This window comes from Phyllostomus hastatus, unplaced genomic scaffold, assembly GCF_019186645.2.
Source record: "Phyllostomus hastatus isolate PE091 unplaced genomic scaffold, TTU_PhHast_1.1 phas_scaffold_1674, whole genome shotgun sequence".
Taxonomy (NCBI): domain Eukaryota; kingdom Metazoa; phylum Chordata; class Mammalia; order Chiroptera; family Phyllostomidae; genus Phyllostomus; species Phyllostomus hastatus.
The window spans coordinates 20,026,889-20,047,376 of NW_025334011.1; positions in this window are offsets into that span (position 1 = coordinate 20,026,889).

The window sequence follows — 20,488 nt, forward strand, 5'->3', positions numbered from 1 at the left end:
TCTGACATTATATAAAGAAAAATTTACAACATTGTCATTATATAATTAGCGCAATTAGAGAGTGATTATTAGCTTTTCCAGTATGTGGATGGTATGTTTATAAGCCAAGTTAATGAATACATAGTTTTGGTTTGTTCTTTTAAATACTTTACATCTGTCAGTCTATCATTAGTGTTAATCACCCAAGTGCATTTTCCAAGTTAACTGGAAGTTATGCTGCGGTCATCAGACAGGTACACAAGGTTGTCGGAAGGTAACCCTCTGGGCATCAGATGTGTTCTCCAGTTCTGTGGAGAGAGAAGTCTGGGCTCATCATCATTTTCTGTTCCAAATGCCGAAGTAATGCATTCTTTATAATACAAAGCCCTATTGCTCTCTTTTAAAAGCATGTTTCTATCTTCTCTCTTTACATTTTTTGAATTACTGAAACATTGTGTTTAAAATAAAAAATGACCATGGACAAATTTCAGTTTAGAAAGTTGTTTTGAAAGACACGTGCTGTGATTTTCTTCAAATCAAACATGAATAGAAAAGAAAAATAAGTACCACGTAGTCAACACACAGGACTTGATGGTTTGAAGGACACTGAGCCAAGCACAGGAAGCGCCCACCAGCACTGGGGCATCGTGGTTACAGATGCGAGCTCCAGTGCAGCCCCACCTCTCGAAAACTGGTTTTTTTTATGAAGTTGCCAAATTGGACAAATTATTTCATTTTTTCTTCATCTCTTTAATAGGAATTGTAATGTCCAACTCATTTCAGTTGTATGAATTATTGTAAAATGAAATAAAACACATAAAGCTCTTGGTGCCTGGCACATAGTTAACACTCAATAACGAAAACTTAAACCGTGGGAATCCTTTAGACTCTGCTACACACACACACACACACACACACACACACACACACACACACACAATGTAACTACTTACATATGATACTTCAATGCAGTTGGGAAGCACCTGTCTGCTCAGGTCTAAGAAAGTTTTGCAGACATGGTCGTTGTGGTATCCTGATATATTTTATCAGTCTGGCTGCTCTCCTGTGGATATACTTTTAAAACATTACAAATTCTCTTACTTTTTGTAGTGCATTCTAGGTTTGCATTATCTGTCTTTGCTGCAAAAGAGCATCATTGACATCTTACTACCAGAAAGTAGACTCACGAACACAGTACTTAATGACAAACATTTTCTGATTAAAATTAGAATTAAGAGATTATTAATCAATGGATATATTTGTCTAAGAAACTTTTTGTAATTTTATCATGTCTCGCTGCTATTGTCCTCTGTAGCCTGATCCTTGGGGAGACACATGGAGACTTGAGACGCCATCCCAGTCCCAGCTTTAACAAAGTCTAGCTCTGTCTCCTCAGTTCACAGCAGCCCTGTGGGCAGCCAAAGGCAGCATAGCAATTACCAATGGCCCCCAACTACTACTTTTCCCAAGGACTTTCCCCTATTCTGACTTTATGCAAAAAGTTGACAGAGTAATATTAAAATATCTAATCACTTTTCTATCTTGTAAATTCTAGTACTTTAAAACAGTATGCTACAATTTAACATATCTGAACTTGGAATTTGTTACAAGGTATATGTCTTCAAAGTCTAGGCAAGGTTTGATGTACAAATTATAAATGAAAACCAGATTTGAAAAGGGGATACATAACTGCTTGAGAAAATACATTTTTCTGTATCAACTAGTGGTAGTTTTGCATTTATATATTTCCTGAAAGCATTGCTTCCAAATAGTTTATTTCCCCCATTTATAAACTTTTTATTGAAGCATAATACACATACAGAAAAGTGCACAAAAAGATACAGCTCACTTAGTTTTTGCAGAATGAACAAACCCAGGTAATCAGCACCCAGATCAAAAAACAAGACATGAGCAGTTTTCCAGCAACCCCTCTGGACCCCCAAGGACTCCACTATCATCATGTGGTGGGGCCGGTATCTGAAACGTGTAAATGGAACCATAGTTGTGTTCTCTTTTGCCTGACTTCTGTTCAACAGTGCATTTTTGAGATTTAGCCATACTGTTGTGTATGATTATGATTTTTATTGCTGTATAACATTTCCATGTATGAAAATGCCTCAGTTTACCTATCTATTCTACCACTGACAGGCATTTTCAGTGTTTTTCCATTTGGGATATTATAAATTGTGCAGCCATGAACATTCTAGTGGATGTCAGAGATTTTTATTTTCACTAATCTTTTGTCTGCTGGTTAAAATGGGTAATAATGGGGACAGAAAGAAGGATGTTTGGTGATATGGTTAAAACAAAAAAGCTCTCTTTGTTTTTCTTAATATTCTTTTTTTCAAAACATACAATAATACATGCATATATGGTTTACTGATCTCCATTCCTTCTCATAAAAAGGAACACTAGCTAAGATGATGGCTATAAGAAAATGTGGCTTAAACAACAAATAGACCTATATTCTGGCTGCCCCAGTTATTTTCATGTCTTACTGAAAGTCTGTTCATGATGCTGTAACACAAGGCAAACTTCCTGTGGAATGATTGCATTAAAAAGTACTAGCACATATGACCTTACAAGGCAATATTTAGTATAAGTCAAGATACTCAGCAAGAGTAAGGCTCTGGAGTTAACTACCAGAGTCTGAATTCTCACTCCATCTATCACTCACCATCCATGATCTGAGGCAAATTTCTTAACCTCTGTATACCCAGTGAGGATGTAAGGCTATCTGCTTTACAGGATAACTATTGAATACCTATTCATAGAGGTGAGGGGAGGTTAGATCAATCCAGGAAGCTTAGAACAGTGCCTGGCACCAGTTAAGAACGTAGTCAGTGCTGTTATCATTAATGACATGGTTAAGGCTCTGTCCATCATTCTGCAGAACTGTAGGAGGCGGCAGGTGATCCACTGAAATTCCTGGAGGCCTAGTGTATAACTGTTATGATTCATGGTCAGGTCTCTGAGTTTATGAGCATCACAATTTTATTCTCTTAGTATTTCAGAGTCACTTGAGCTTTAGTGGATAAATCACAGTATCTAACCTCACAAGAGGCTATGACCTGGCTCTGGAATATCAATGATTAAGTATCAACTGAACATTTATGTTAATGGGTCAGCAACTTCTCTCCTTAGTTTAGTGTTTATGGGAATCTAAGCCTGGTGAGTATTGAATCAGAACAACACACAATAGTAGAACCTGCTCCCTCACCTGGGCAACCAAACCTAGTTCTTTGGAAGACTGGGATGTCTCCTGGGGCTTATTTACCCAGAACCATTTCATTAGCCTCACAACTCAACCTTTAACTCTTTGTCAGAGACTGCTGAAACTGTCACAGACTTTTTCTAGAAAGGAAGTGTCATAGGGACTTATTTTCTTATCTTTCTCCTTTATCACAGATAAACCATCATGAATAAGAAATACAGTATGAATTCATAAATAATACACATATATAAAACTGCATAAGTAATTGTCAGCTCGCTCACCTTCCTCTAAAAGTCTGTTACCCTGAATCATGTTGTAAAGCAAACTAGAGGCCAAACAAACTAGTTGTTTTCATTTAACATTCACATTTTTTAGTATAGTTTAACTGCTATGTAGGCTCTACTAAAAGTTCTTACTAGAGTGATACAGTCTACTTTTTCTATATCTGTTCCTATTTTCCTGTGTAATTGGTTCCTTATGGTCTGAGACCAGTGATGTGGTCCAGACCTTCCAATGAAAATCAAAAAAGCCTTTTATTTGGACTTACCAGCACCATAAAAATCATTTAGCCATCATGATTTATGTATTTGTCACTCCGTTCAACTTTGTGACTCTATGTTTTTTAGACTTGTGCTAATTCATTTAAATTTATAATAATTAAACTTATGTTCATTAAAATTGACAATTGAAAAATGAAAAATCAGTTCCTTCATCACATTAGTTACACTTCAAGTGCTCATGTGTCACCTGTGGCTGTGACTGCCCCTGGAGAGTGCAGACTCAGCGTTTCCACCACCGGAGTTCTGTTGGACAGCACTGTTCTAGACAACCTTGTTTTCCCGCAGACATATAAAAGCGTCCCTATAAGCCTGTGGTCTCTCTAACTGACTGAGCTTGAAATTCACAGCTTAACCAAAATGGTTGCCCTTTCTCTTTTTCTCTTCACAAATAATTTTGGTTCATTATTTATTTTGTTCAGAGTGTGAAATTATAATTTCGCAACCAGCTTGTTGGTGACTGATTGTTTCTCACAGGAAAGCAGATGGAATGTGTAATTACAATGCAGTATTATTTATTTAGTTGAGTTAGAGCTATCATTTTATTCTCAGCATCTTTTTAAATAAAAAATTACTATGATGCTGTAGGCTTTGCAGGAAGAACAAATGTCATGCCAAGCTTCCCCTTTCTGCCAGACATTGGTGTTCCTCCTCCTTCGACAGCTCTTCAGTGCAAACACTCGCAGTCCAGTCTTCGCTTCAAGTTTCTCAGACACCAGATTACCTTTTCCTTAACGAGGATGGCAAAATACTGAAGTGTTTTCTAAACCCTTAAAGAAGGATGAAAAGTACATACTATTGTTGCTGTTTAAGCGTATTTTCATGTATTCTACTGCTTTGAGAATTGTAGTCATTCTGTGGAGGTCATGACATATCCATGTTTCAACATAGCAGATTTATTTCCATCCTTATAAAATCAGCTTTAAAAGTATTTAAATGTCAGAGGGCTCTGAAGTGAGAATTCTAAAATGGAAGGGAAATTTACTGTGAATGGGGATTGATGGAGAAGGTAATCTGCCAGAATGCTAGGGAAACTATCCTAAGCAGTAAAGCTGATCCAAGGCTGTGATTCTCAGGGGTTCAACACAGGGGCAAGGGGCCCTATGAGGGTAGGATGGGAACTGTGGACCCTCTCCCCACAAAAATGCATGCAAAAAGTTTTGCATCCATTTTCAGTGAGAGAATGTATTCTTAGAACAGCCCACTGATGGTTTTGTGAATCTCTGAAAAACTTCTCTCCTTACATCAATAGACAACACACAGCTAAGGTACTTTAGGCCAGAATCATAAAAAAGAAGTTTATGGAGGTACTTTACAGATGCTTTTTGAGTTTCCATTCCCCAGCTTTAGCCTAGGTAATGGAGATAGAGAAAAACATAGTTTTTTGCCTGAAGAAATTCATTCATTTGTTGGACCAATATTGTTCTACATCCTGGGCATAAACATGAGAACAAAACAAAGTTTAGGCCTCAAGGCAGCATCCATTATAGTTGGGGAAACAATCAGTTAACAAATAATAATATAATTCAGGTAGTGATATAAGATCCATACAGAAAAAGTAGGATGCAGGATGGAGAGTAAGTAATGGGATCTGTATCACTATCAATAGGATCTACTTCAGGGCAAGCCTTCCCAGGGGAGCCACATTTGAGAAAGGCTTAAATGGAACGCAAGAATCTGCTATGCCAATATCTGGCTGAGAGTATCCCAGCCGACAGCAATAACTAAGGCTTGAATTAGTATGTTCGAGGAAGGCCAAGGAGGTTGGTATGCCTGGTGATTAGTAAGCAAGGAATTAGGAGGTCAGTCACCAAGGTGGTGGAGTAGTAGGGTCATATAGAACCTTTTAGACTATGTTACGGAGGTTGGATTTTTTTTCCTAATGTGCAAACAGGGGTATCCACTGGAAGGTTACAAGTAGAGGAGTAGTAATAACTAAGTTTTATATTTAAAACAAAAAATAATAATTATATTCTGCATATGAGTGAAATCATATAGTATTTATTTTTCTCTGACTGACTTATTTCACTTAGCATAATGTTCTCCTGGTCCATCCATGCTGTCACAAAGGGTAAAATGTCTTTCATTTTTATGGTCAAGTAGTATTCCATTGTGTAAATGTCCCATAGTTGTTTTATCTAGCCCTCCACTGACGGACACTTGGGCTGCTTCCAAATCTTGGCTGTTGTAAATCACACTGCAATGAACATAGAGGTGCATGTATTCTTTCAAATTAGGGTTTTGGATTTCTTTGGATAAATTCCAAGAAGAGGAATCATTAGATCAAAAGGCAGTTACATTTTCTGAGGTAACTCCATACTGCTTCCCACAGTGGCTGCACTGATCTGCATTCCCACCAATGGTGCACAAGGGTTCCCTTTTCTCTGCATCCTCATCAACATTATTTGTTGATGTATTAATGATAGCTATTCTGACAGGTAAGAGGTGAAATCTCATTGTGGTTTTAATGTGCATTTCTCTGATGATTAGTAATATGAGCATCTTTTCATATGTCTATTGGCCATGTGTATGTCCTCTTTGGAAAAATGTCTATTCAGGTCCTTCACCTATTTTTCAGTTAGATTGTTTGGTTTTTGTGGTGTTCAGTTTTATAAGTTCTCCTTTTTTTAATGAAGAAACTGAACTAACAAGCAAAACAGAGACAGACTCATGGATAGAGAGGAGGCTGATAGCTCTAGGGGTGGAGGTTAAGGCAATGGAGGGGTTGAGCAAAAAAAAAGCAGAAAGAACTCATGATCATGGATAACAGTGTGGTGACTATGGGAGGAGTGGAGTGTGTGGAGCTGCAAGAGGACATGGGGAAATAAATGGATATGGGAAAAAATAAAATAAAATTACATTAAAAGAACACGAAAAGATCATTCTAACTATAATGTGAAAGAAGAATAAAACTGGAAGACCAATTTGGAGACTATTACAGAAGGAAATCTAGCACCAGGGGTAACTGTGGAGAAGGTGAGAAGTGGCCAGAGTGAGGACACAGGCTGAAGGTAGATTTGACAGAATTTGCTGATGGATTATATGTGGGGTGTGAGAAAGAGAGGAGCTGAGATATTTCTAGGCTCTTGGTCTGATCATCTGAGTAAATTATGGTAAAACATATTAGGTGAACATGTAAAACAAAGAGACAGTGTAGTGTGTTAAGTGCTATTATATAGAAATCCCGAGGAATGTAGCTGTGGGAAAGAAAAGAAAGCTCAAAGACTTTTAATGCCCAGACTGTCATAAATAAAAACTAATAGAGAATATATCCAGAAAGATTAAGACTTGGCTATTAAAAAAAACAAGCTTCTATAAACTTAAATAAAGTTGGCTTCTATAGTTTTCAACATTATTTTATTACTTTAATTCTCTAGGAATAAAACTATCAAGACATGATAGGTGTCATGGGGATCACTGATGATGACCTTAGTGAGGACTACTTTGGTGACTTGATAAGGGTGAAAGTCAGATAGATGTTCACCAGGAGGCTGGAGTGAAAAAATAAAGAAAAGTGAATAGTTCATAAGATTTTTGACTCTGAAAGGGATGATTGGGTAAAATGCAAAGAAAGCAAATACTAGTGTTCATTTATGGCTTGAGTTTTGTAAAATAGATTTGATGAAAAGATCCAGAAACAAGGGGAGTTAGGGTTTGGCAAGAGTGTTATTAAAATAGTAGGTAATAAAACCTGAGTAGCATAAGAAATGAAACACTGAGAAAACGGATGACATGAAAGTGGAGGGAGTAAGTGGATGGGGATCTCAGTGGAACTGAAGGATAGCTGTGGTGGGAGTAGCTGAATGATGAAACTGTATCTTTTATCATGTGCTGGTTGGCTACCAAGAAACCCTTAAAGTCTGAACATTGTGTGTGCTAAGAAGGCAGAGTCGGCTAAGAAGACAAAGTGAGTAGGCAAAGAAAAATTGGTGGGATGTCAAGCATAGTAGCAGAAGACAAAGGTGTGTGATAGGTGGATGCTACTGAGTCAGAATCAAGTAGAAGAGACAGAAGAGAACTTTAAAAAGTAATGGGAACCTTTCTGCTTATGAGTAGGATATACTAGTGGTGGGTAGCAGTAGAGCATTTCCTCACTATGCCAACTATGAAAAGCAGATGGATTTTAAAATATCATAGAAGAGCCATAGAAAGGCAAACTAAAAAGACTGATAGTACCAATTGTTGGTAGGGATGTGGAACTCTTACTCATAGTGGGTGGAATGTGAATTGATAAAATCACTTTAGAAAACTGTTCAACAGTAATTGTGAAAGGTAAACATATGTCTATCTTATGACTCATCAATTTTATTCCTCAGCATATGCCCAGGAGAAATGAAGGCATATATCCACAAAAAGACATGAGTAAGAGATATTCATTGTAGCTTTATTCATGACAGCCTCAAACTGGAATAAAAGAAACCAAACTTGTATATCCATACAGTGGAATACCATATAGCCATAAAAAGTATGACTTAATAAAACAAAAATGTGAATGAATCTTCAAAACAGTGTGCAGATCTACAGAAGGCAGATGTGAAGGAATGAATGTTGTGTGATTCCTTGTATATGAAGTTCAAGAACAGAAAAACTAAATGATAATTTTTCAAAGTCAGAATAATGGTTATCTTTCTGGGAGGGTTTTGGGGAAGAAATGTGAGGAAATACTTGGGTGATAGAATGTTCTGTATCTTGACCAGAGGTATTGTATTCTGAAAAATCCAGTGGAGGAAATATCAGCCAATATAAAGAAATTGAGTAGATTTTGCTTTTTAACCAAATCTGACCTTCTTAATCAAGTTTATTTACCCTATTGATGTTTATTTTGATTATTGATATATTTAATTTCACTCATATTATTTTACAATAAATTTTGGGGTTTTCTTTGCTATATTTTTATGCTCTTTTTTGTATTTCCTTTCTTCCTGAGCTGAGCAACTTTTTTTATTAACCTTTTTTTTTTTTTGGTAATTTGGAACTTCTACTACTCATCTGTGGCCTTTAAATACACATATCTAAATCTGTATTTTTCTATTAACATAAAAATAATAACCAGGCAATAGTCCTATTCTCTTTGCCAAAAAGTTACCTTTACCTGAGCTTTGTTGCATTAACCTAGAACCTAGCCTTTTTTTTCTTATAATGTATCATTACTACTGCAGGAATCATTTCTTAAGAATTACATTATGATTCACAATGTCATTATCATTCAGCTTAACTATGATATATATTTCACTGCATCACTCTACCCCTATTGTTCTTATAATTTGTCCCCCCATTTCTGGCTGGAGTATTTGCTAAGTAATTTGAGCATATAGTTGATATACCTGTTGAGTCTGTGAATATAATCTCTAGTGTCATAATTTTATCCCCTCTGAAAATTGTTGATTGTCCTCAATAGAAAGTTGGGTGAAGGAAGGGTTTAGGTCATTTGCTGAGACCTCATCTTTCCTTATTATACAATTTTATTTCTGGTTTCTAGTGTATATTTTATATTTACTCAAGTTCCTATCTTATCACCATAAATACAATATTTATTCCTATTTTAAACCTTTCTAATATTGTTTTCCTTTTTAAATCTTTTCTCCTTAACTCAACTTCTACTCCATTTTATCCATTTTTCAAATCATATCAAAAATTCTACCACCTCCGTGGACCTTTCTTCATTTACCCCAATTCCCCTTCCTCATCACAACATTTATTATTTCTGCCATATGTTTTTGTACTTCCTAGAATTCTAGAATTTTATATCTGGAAGAGATCTAAGATATATAACCCAACTCCCTAACTTGTCATGTTAAAAAAGGGGTGGTCAGTAAGCCACATTTGTAACCCAGATGACTCCAAGTCTTCTGGCATTCTGGGCTACCCTTTAATAACTAAATAAAATAGTTTGCAAGCCTCAATCCCCAAATACTTCCAGAAGTTCCTCTTAAAAGTTATGCTCTGCTGATCAGTTGCAGGCAGCATCCTAGCCATTGCTCTGGGCTCTGCTGGAAGCCGTAGTTTTCCTCACTGGACATGTCACTGGAAACCTACAAGTGCCTCCAGCCTGGTGTGGCAGACTTTGACTGAGGATTTGTCTCTCCAAAAAGAGTCTAAGAGGCTTAAAAATGAACAATATGACTTATGTAATTCCTATAGATTCTAGTATAAAGTTAGACATACATGAACAACAGCTTTAATTTGGATGTTAGGTAATGCTGCCCTAAAATCCAACAGCTATTTCCCCTCCAGGGGGAATTTTTATCCCAGCCATGTCCTTTCAGGTCATTGCTTACTGCCATCTTCTCTGTCTTCTTCATTCTTCCAGCCTCACACAATTATGCTTCCTTCTTCATTGTGATCTGTCTCTCCATCCTCTACCTATAACCAAGCACCAGGTTTTTTTTGTATCCCAGGATACAGTAAGCTGCCTATTTAGGAAGGGCCAATACAAAGAACCAGCTAAAGCTTTGAAATTCAATTTTTTTCTTTAACTTAAGCAGAACTTCCTCCTCCACCAGTCTCTGGAAATGGAAGAAAAATAGTGTAATAATTTACTTTCTCCTTGATAAAGAGAGTCTGCTGGTGTCATGAGTATGTTACTGTTCACCTCAGCTGCACGCAAGTTCTCACGGTCTCAGAGCAGGGTGCAGGTCTTCTTAGAGTCCTATTTTCTTCTTTTTCTTTTTTAATCTTTACTGATTTTTTTTTTAAAAAATCCTCACCCAAGGGTATGTTTTGATTTCACTGAGAGGGGAAAAGGGAAAGAGAAACAGCGATCAGTTGCCTTCTGTACATACCCAAACCGTGGACCAAACATGCAACCTAGATATGTGCCCTGACCAGCGATCAAAACTGCAGCATTTTGGTGTATGGGACGATGCTCCAACCAATTGAGCCACCAGGCCAGGGCTCTATACTTTCCTTTATACTGTATTACCATTTTATCTGTTCCAGATTTCATCCAATATTACATTTTATATGTTTTTTTCTATTGCTTTTAAATTGTTTTATAAATGCAATTGCTGCTTTCCCAGAAAGAGTATAGTGGTCAGAAAGCAGATACTGAGTATTGAGACTGTCAGGGCATCCAATATATACGGGTGCTCAAGTATTCTTGTGTATTGATAAAGAATTATACTAACATATCATTTAATGAATATCTATTATGTGCCAATGTGCTCAGTGCTTTACATGTATGATCTCTAATTCTCTCCTTAATCCTTTGAGAAAGGCATTATTGTACTCATTACAGAAAAGGAGACTGAAACTGTGGTGGCTTAAGTAACTCGTCTGATTCCACCTGGATAAATTGAGAAACCAAGTCTGTTAGATCCCAAAATGCTTTGTTCTTTCCACCATCCCACGTATTCCAGAGCTATCGTGTTGATAGCTGTATCCATATTAGAAATGGGTTTTTTTTGTTTTTTAAATAAAAACTTTACAATGCACTTACTGGGCAGTGACCACATCCTTTTGTAAGACTGTGTTACTTTTGAAGTCTTAATACACCATTCATTTTTTATGTGCTTTTAAAGCTCACATGTGAACCTGATACTTTTCTCTGTTTCAGTTTTCTCCATTAACAACTGAAAACAAAAATGTAGCAACTGTGATATTAATGCTTAATAATCCAGAAGAAGAAATTTTGGCCAAAACATGCGAAGCCATTTATAAATTTCCTTTAAAAGGTTTGAATTTCTCAGTTTATCTTTCTATTTTGTTACTTGCTTAAAATATTTACTACGTAAGGGACATGTCTTTCCCCAGTCTTTAACTTCCTTCCAGTCAGATGAATTCCTTCAGACAACCAGATATCATTTAATGCATTGTCTGAAGGTAATGTCTCTCCCTAAGTGCCTAACTTAATCTAAAGGAATAATATTGTCACTGAGTAGAAGAGTCATTCTGAAGATTTTATTGTAGTTTAAAAAATTGTAAATGATACAGGAGCTGAAAGAGCTCCCAGTGGTCAAAGCCAAAACAATTAGAGCAACAAAATATAGTAGTGTTGGATTATAACCCAAAGTAGAAAATTATATCCATGAGTCTATACTTCAATAAATAAATGATTAAGTAAATAAATGGGAGAGGAAATACAGATTTCCCATGCAGAAGAATTCCCAATAACTTATGTAGATACTCTGCCCTCCAGAAGGCAAAATATAACTGTTTTGGGTGTGGGCTGTGCACAGTGACTTCTTTCTAAAAGAGTACAACATGGAAACAGGAAAAAATGAATTAAGTTTGTAGTGGAGAAACCTAACAAAACCACTTCAGCCAGGTGGTGAAAATCAATCAAAAGTGCTAAGTCATGTTGATAATCCTGTAATGAAGTCAATGGTCTTGACAAAATATAAGGAAAATGGCACTTTTGTGTTATTTTCCCTCCAAATCTGTAACCCCTGTCTAATTATATATATTTTTAAATCAAATTCCCATTCAAGGACATTTACAAATACCTCACCAGTGCCCTTCCACACCAGCACAGCCACCAAAATAAGGCAAGTCTGGGAGACTCCCACAGCTGAGCGGGGCTGAGGGCAGTGACGACAGGAAGTCCTGGGGGACCCTGCACTGGGCCCTGGAGCAGGAAGAGAACATCAGGCTCAAACTAGGGATTTTGGATGAACTATTGATTTTAATTAACAATAACATATCACAGTGGCTCATTAATCGTAACAAATTACCTACTAATGTAAAATATTAGTAATTGGGGAAAGTTGGCGTGATATATGTGGGAACTTCTTATACTATCTTTGTACTAAAACTGTTGTAAAAAGTAAAGTTTGTTAAAACATGGTAAATGCTACAAATTAAATTCTATTGAGAGATTTATTCATAGAAGATTTACAAACATAAAACATGGTTATATTTTGATTTGTTCCAAATGGTGATAAAATTAGATTTTTATTATACTGCATAATATTTTAATTGGGACTATCTGAAGAGTTTTGTGTAACTTGGTATTTTTAACATGACCTTTTAAACTAAGGAGCAATTTTATTTTATTTTTTTTATTGTTGTATATTTACAGTTGTCCCATTTTGCCCCATTACTCTACTCTGCCCTACCTACTCCCACCTCCCACATTCAATCTTCCCCTGCTTCCTCCTGTCTTTGTCCATAGGTCCTTTTATACATGTCCTTTGATGACCTTTCCCTGAAGAAATGATAATAAAACATTGGTTGGGGACTTGTATGAGAGAACACCAAAATATTTGGTTAGCAAATGGTAAAATACTCAGCTCACTGTGTCACTTTTGTCATCACTGGGAATCCAGACAAAAAAACAGAGTCGTTCTGGAAGGTATAGTTTATGAGTAGATTATGTAGAATTCTGGGTCAGTTTCAGGGAGACATTGGATTATGCATCTGTAGTAGCATCAGTCTCATTCAGGTTTACAGAGTCATCATAAGTTATCTGGCTGTCTTATGTACCTAATTATATACCATCTTTTATGTGACACATGATAAATAAGTAAGCATGTATTTTATGTTTAATCAATACAGAAGTTACTGTAAGTCTGGTGTTTTATACTAGCAGTATTTTCTGAAATAGTTTTTTAAGACAAATGACTTTGCCTTCTGACCAAGATGGAGTAAGGGGCCAGATTTACCACTCCCCTCACCCAAATGAAAGAACCAAAAATAAACAAAATATATGAAGTAGCAGTTGGCAAAATACTACTAGACAATGAAAGACAGTGACCACTGAGGGGCAAGAAACAAAGGAAATAAGCCCTTGACTTCCTGAGCTTCTTGATTTCAGAGAGTTTCCGGACCGCAGCACAAGTAGGGGCAGCTTGTATGGAGCCTATTGGATTCTGTGAGTTGTGAAGGCAGAACTGGGAGTCTAAGCTGACAGAGACAGCAGGAAGTTTTCAGGTTAGAATAGCAGAGAGGAAAGAGTTGCACTGAGAGAGAACTTGAGATCATCAAAGTGTCCCACTCAAGTATTTGCCTGCGTACTGATCAGCACATACAGGTGAGGGAAGCACTTGAAGTCAGACAAAGAACCCAGCAGGATGAGTGGCAACAGTGCCTGGGGCTCACACAGGATGGAAGTAGTGCTTGTTCTCCCAGCCAGACTGAAAAACCTCAGGATACATAGACCTTTGTGTAGAGTACACAGGGATCTTGCCTCGTAATTAGAAATAATTAGCCCTAGATTGAGCACTGTTCTGAAAGATCTGAAAGGATCGAATTTTTTTCCAGGTAACTGTGTCCCAGAACAAATTTCTAGAATACAAAAAAAATATTCATTACCCAAGTAGGAAAAATACACACAATGTCTGGCGTCCAATAAGAAACTATCAGGCATCAAAAAGAAGCAGGAAAAAGAAACCCATAATAAGGATATAAATCAATAAATAAATCAAAAGTGACCCAATATATGCATGACTAGAATTCCTGAAAAAGGCAAAGGACATAAAAAGTATTTTAAAATATAATGGCCAGAAATACCCCCAATTTGATGAAAACTCCAAACCTACATATCTAAGAATCTCATCAAAACCCAGCAAAATGAATATGAAGAAACTACACCAACTCACATCACAATTAAATTGCTTTAAACCAGTGATAAAGAGAAAATCTTAAAAGCAGCCAGAAAACAGCCCTGGCTGGTGTGGCTCTGTTGGCTGGAGTGCTGTCCCATGAACTGCAGAGTTGCAGGTTTTGATTCTTGGTCAGGGCACAAGCTTAGGTTGCAGGTTCATCTTACGTCGAGGCACATATGGGGGCCAGTTGATGGGTGTTCCTCTCCCACACTGATGCCTCTCTCTCTCTCTTCTCCTTCCCCTCTCTCTAAAATCAATGAGCATGTCCTTGATTGAGGATAAAAAAGAAGCCAGAAAACAAATATTACATTCAGAGGAACCAATATAAGGATGACAACAGATTTGTCACCACTAATGATATAGTCAAGAAGTCCGTGGAGTACCATCTTTAAAGTACTAAAAGAAAAATAAAAACTTTCAACCTAGAAAAATAGAAAATATTTTTCAGAATCCTGAAATAAAGTCCTTTTCAGACATTCAAAACCTGAAGCTGTTCATTGCAGGCAGGGCCGCACTGCTAATAGCGGTAGAGTAGGTAGTTCAGGCAAAAGCAAAATGATGGCAGATGAAAATGTGGATCTACACAAAGAATAAAGGTAGAGTACTAGAAATAGTAACAAATAGGACATTTTTCTAATTTAAATCACTTAAAAAGCAAACTGGTTATTTGAAACAAAAATAATACCACATATCTTCAGTCTGAAGCATGTGTGTGAAGACACCTGACAGCAGCAGCACCAGGATGGAAGGGGAGGGAGGCGCACTGCCGGAAGGAAGGCCGTCGCACAGCCACTGGGGAGCGCGCTGTCCTAGGCTGTGTGTGCTGCAGACTCGGATACAACCAGGAAAATAACACAACAAAGAGTGATATCAAGTAAGCCAACAAAGGAAATGAAATAAAATCATAAGAAATATTTAGTTTATACAAAGAAAGGGAAAATAAAGAATAATGTGTATTCACATTATTATATGTTCCTCATAAACAATACAAACACATAAACAATGGAACAAATGACAATATGACAGATTTAAGCCTAATCATATCAAAAATCAAATTAAATGTAAATGGTCTAAGTACTTTAATTAATAGGGAAAGAGTGTTATACTGGGTAAAATGCAAGACTAAACTGCATGCCATATCAAGTAATGCCCTTAGAATGTGACAAATTGTTGGAAAGTAAAAGGAGGGAAAATATCCTATGATAGCACCAATTAAAAGAAAGATGGAGTAGCTATATTAATATCATAAAAGTAGACAGAAGAGATAGTAGTAGAGGTAAAGAAGACCATTTTATAATGATAAAGAGATCAACTAATCAAGAGGCTCTGAAAAATCCCAACCAGTTATATGCTTAATGGCAGCTCTTCAAAATACATGAAGCTAGAAGTTCAAGGAGAAATAGACATCCACAATTATAGCAGGGGATTTTGATGCCCCATGAATAAATGGAAGTACAAGTCAATAGTAAAGCCTTAAGGGTCTAAAAAATTGAAACTGCAATATGAATTAGTTTAACCTAATTGATGTTTACAGAGCACTCCAAAAAGAGCGGAATACACATTCTTTTCAAGTGAATAGAGAACAGTTTTCAAAATAGAGCATCTTCTGGGCCATAAAGCAAGGCTTAATCAATTTAGAAGAATTACATTTATAGAATCTATGCCATACCACAATAGAATTAAATTAAAAGTCAATAACACAAAGAACTCAAGACCATCATTCAACAGAAAATAAATAACACACTCCTATGTATATTAATTAGTTTTGTAACTAATGATGCAATTATGTAATTAACTATGTCCACATGTGACTGGCACTGGGCTAGGCATTAAGGATGTGAGAGAATAGAACAGAAAGGGTATCGTCCTCATGGGAAGTTAAGTTATAGTGGACTAGGCAAACAATGCACGGAGGTCATTAAGTGGTATGAAAAAATAAAGTGGGATAGAGAAAGATAAGGGAGACTTGGATGTGGTAATGACATTAGATAGGGTGGTCAGACGAGACCTCTCGGGAGATGCAGGGTGAGCTAAAAACTGAATGACAGTGCTAAGCAAAATAAATCAATCAGAAAAGGCTAAGAACCATATGATTTCACTCATATGTGGGATATAAAACTGAAACTCATAGACACAGACAACAACATGGTGGTTACCAGAAGGAAGGGAGTGGGGGGTGGTAAAGGGTAATGGGAGCCAAATATATGGTGGCCTAATATGACTGACTTCAGGTGGTGAGCACACAATGCAATATACAGAGTGTGTATCATATAAACGTACACTTGAAACCTATATGACTGTACTAACAAATTTCACCCCAATACATTTAATTTAATTTGAGAGAGAGAGAGAGAGAGAGAGAGAGAGAGAGAGAGAGAGAGAGAACACCAGCTTTGTAAACATCAAGGGAAAGGTAGAACAGTTGATGTCCAGGATGCTTGTACTCTAAAGTCCACTCTGAGAGAAATGTGTGTGGCTGCAGAGGAGTGTGAAAGGCAGGTGGCAAATGAGGAATTGGAATAACACAGAGAAGTTTTGGTGAAATTGATGATATCCATGCATGATTTTCTTTTTACCTATAATGTCAGGTGAGGAAAATAAATCAACCCTCCTTGAACTTGGAGCTGTGTGAACTTTAACTAAACTGCTCACCTATGAAGACAAAATTGTAAGAAGAAATGCTACTATGATAATTGGAATCCTGGCTTCTAATAGTAAGTAGCAACTTTTTAAAATAAATTTCATATGATGCCTTTATCTTTCTTTTAAGTTTAATGTTAAGTGATTTAATTTTATTTAAACTTACTTTAATAATTATTTAATTTTAAAATGTTAATGTTTTTCAAGTACAGTTGTCTCCATTTTCCCTCACAACTCCTCCCCACCCCATCCATCTCCACTTCCCCTCTTCAATCCTCCCCACTTTGGCTTTGTCCATGGGTCCTTTATATATGTTCCTTTATGACCCTTCCCCTTCTTTCCCCCCATAATACCCCTCCCCTCTGATTACTGTCAGTTTCTTCTTTATTTCAATGTCACTGGTTATATTTTGCTTGCTTGTTTGTTTTGTTGATTAGGTTCCACTTATGGGTGAGATCACACGACATTTGTCTTTTACTTTCTGGTTTATTTCACTTAGCATAATGCTCTTCAGATCTATCTATGCTGTCCCAAAAGGTAGGAGCTCCTTCTTTCTTTCTGCTGCATAGAATTCCATTGTGTAAATGTTCCAGTTTTTTGATCTGCTCATTTACTGATAGGCACTTAGGTTTGCTTTCACCACTTGGCTATTGTAAATTGTGCTGCTATGAACATTGAGGTGCATAGGTTCTTTTGAATTGGTGTTTCAGGATTCTTATGGTATAATGCCAGCACTGGAATTGCCAGATCAAAAGGCAGTTCCATTTTTAGTTTTCTGAGGAAGTTCCATACTGTTTTCCACAGTGGCTGCACCAGTCTGCATTCCCACCAATAGTGCACTAGGGTTCCCTTTTCTCCACAACATCACCAGTCCTTGTTTGTTGATTTGTTTATGATGGCCATGCTGACTTATGGGAAGTGGTATCTCACGGTGGTGTTAATTTGCATCTCTCTGATGGCTAATGATGCTGAGCATCCTTTCATGTGTCTCTGAGGCCTCTGTATGTCCTCCTTGGAGAAGAGTCTGTTCAGGTCCCTTGCCCATTTTTTTAATTGGGTTTAAAATGACTTTAATATTAATGAAAAAGTTAAATATGATGTAACAAATACATGATCTCGTATTTTAAGAAATATTTTTTAAAAATAAAAATATGTGCAAATGCACTCTAACTTGGTGATATAGTGTGTTCCAGTCTTACAAGTTAGGAGAGCAATCATTGTCTTTTAAAATTGAAATAATTTTTTTTCTTGAGTTAGGGTTATGTAATTTGTCTGCCTATGTCTAAGTTATACTTCATATGTTTAATGGTTAAGGAAGCCCAGAGTAAAGAATTTTGATACTTTTATTTTTTGAAGCCACAAACTATATTCTGTCCAAAATAAATTTAGACATTTATTTACTCCTTAAAATCAGGCCTCTTACTTGCTTGAATATTTTCATATACCTAATAGGGTGGAGTAATAGTATTAGTTAAAATACATTGGTATGTCTATTAGGATATCAGTTTTGACCAAAACCATGCAAATAAAGGCACTGATTAATGGACTATACTACACAGTAGGTTTCTGAGTTAGCCAAAAAAGCTTTGTAATTTATAATAAAAAAAATGATATTCTTGGTGGAGACTGAATTATAACATGAAACTCAGGCTGCTGGTAATAAACATGTCTCTATCATAGAGGTTGGCTAAAACCATCGTACTCTCTTCCTTTAGCACAGTTTCCCCCAACTTCCTGCCTCCCCTCACCTCACTTTCCCTGGACCCCAGTGTGAGACAGAATAAGGGGTTCCCTTATTCTGTGCTGTCCAGCATGACTGTGGTATTAGTATCTTCAGAGAGAGTTATGAGTGATGCTGGGGACGGAAGGGGAAGGAGAGCTTTGTCAGGCAACTGCCTTGACTACCACAGCCACAGAAGCTATACGAGCAGCATCTGCACTACCAGTGAAACCAGATTCCATGGAAGGGAGGGGTGCTGTAGTGGAAGGGGCTCTGGCGGCAGCTGCGGGAGTGCTAAGTGGTGGCTGTGCTGGGGCTCTGGGAGCGTTTCTGTGGATAAGAGCAGGATGAGGACAGTCGTGGGGGAGTGGGTGTTCCACAACCTGGATTATGATGACATCAGTCAATACTTATGTAGCACTTATAATGTGCCAGGCATTGTTCTATGTGCTGTTTATGTGTTGAATCATTTTATGAGGTTGGCGCTATTATTTCCTTTACATATGAGGCAGCTGAGGCACAGAGAAGTTAAATAAGGTTGTCTGTATACTAATTCTGCCATATTCAAGGTAACTTATTGAATCTATTTATAGTCAAAAAAGGGAAAATTAAGTTTTCTTATGTTTTCTTCTGTTTATACACCAAAGAATGTGAAAAACAAAGGTGCTTTGTAACACCTTTTGTGCAACTCATTTTAAAAATAGAAAAGCAGCGTAGAATTACCCCCAAAATTAAAAATGGAACTGCCTTGTGACCCAATGATTCCACTTCTGGGAATTTATCTGAAGAAATCTGAAACACTAGTAATTTGAAAGAACATAAGAACCCTATGTTCATTGCAGCATTAATTACAATAAGCCAAGATTTGGAAGCAGCCCAAATGTCCATCAGTAGATGAGTGGATAAAATAACTATGGGTCATTTACACAACAGAATATTACTTAGCCACAAAAAAAGAAGAAAATTTTACTCTTTGTGACATCACAGATGGACCCGAAGAACATTATGCTAAGTGAAGTAAACAGTCAGAGAAAGACAAATACGATATTATTTTACTCATATGTGTAATCTAATGAACAAACTGAATTACTCAACAGAATAGAGACAAACTCATAGAGGGCAGGCTGACAGCTCTAGTGTGGGGGTGGTTAGAGGGTGGAAGGATTGAGCAAAAAAAAAAAAAAGAACTCATGGACATGGACAAATGTAGGCAGATACCAGCCAGCAATATCCATCTCTGCTGAGGATGCTCGTCAAAACATGAGAAAAAATACACACAGAGACAACCAGGTCCTGTGGGGGAATAGGGATAGAAGGGCCACTCTCTCGTGGAGAGCACCATGGCCACTCTCTCTAGTGGAGAGCACACCATGTCTATTCCCAAGCAGATTTTTATTGAGAATACAGACTTAGTTTGTGGATTCACAGTCTGGCAGAAAAGATGAAAAGAAGTAGATGACTTACAAAGGTGCAGACAGAACCCCTACTATGATTCTGGGCAAAGTTTGGGGTTTTTAACATATGAAAGGACTACAATTTCCAAAGGTTTCCTGTCTGTGCCTTTAAATTCCAACTTAATAACATCCTCCAGCAAACAAATCTCACAGGATCTTGCATATTCTATGTTCTAGGCCTGATTACCCCGGTGGTCCGCCATTTCTGGTCTGGGCTATACCACCCCTGCAGGCCTGAGTTAACAGAGAAAACAAAGGCAGCCAGGAGACTTGGATTTCTCACAAGGACTCAGGCTTTGACAAAGCTGAGGGGGCAGGGGTTAATGTCGATCACCCCTTCATTTCCACAGCCCTGTGAGTCTCTTCCCTTAGGGCATTCC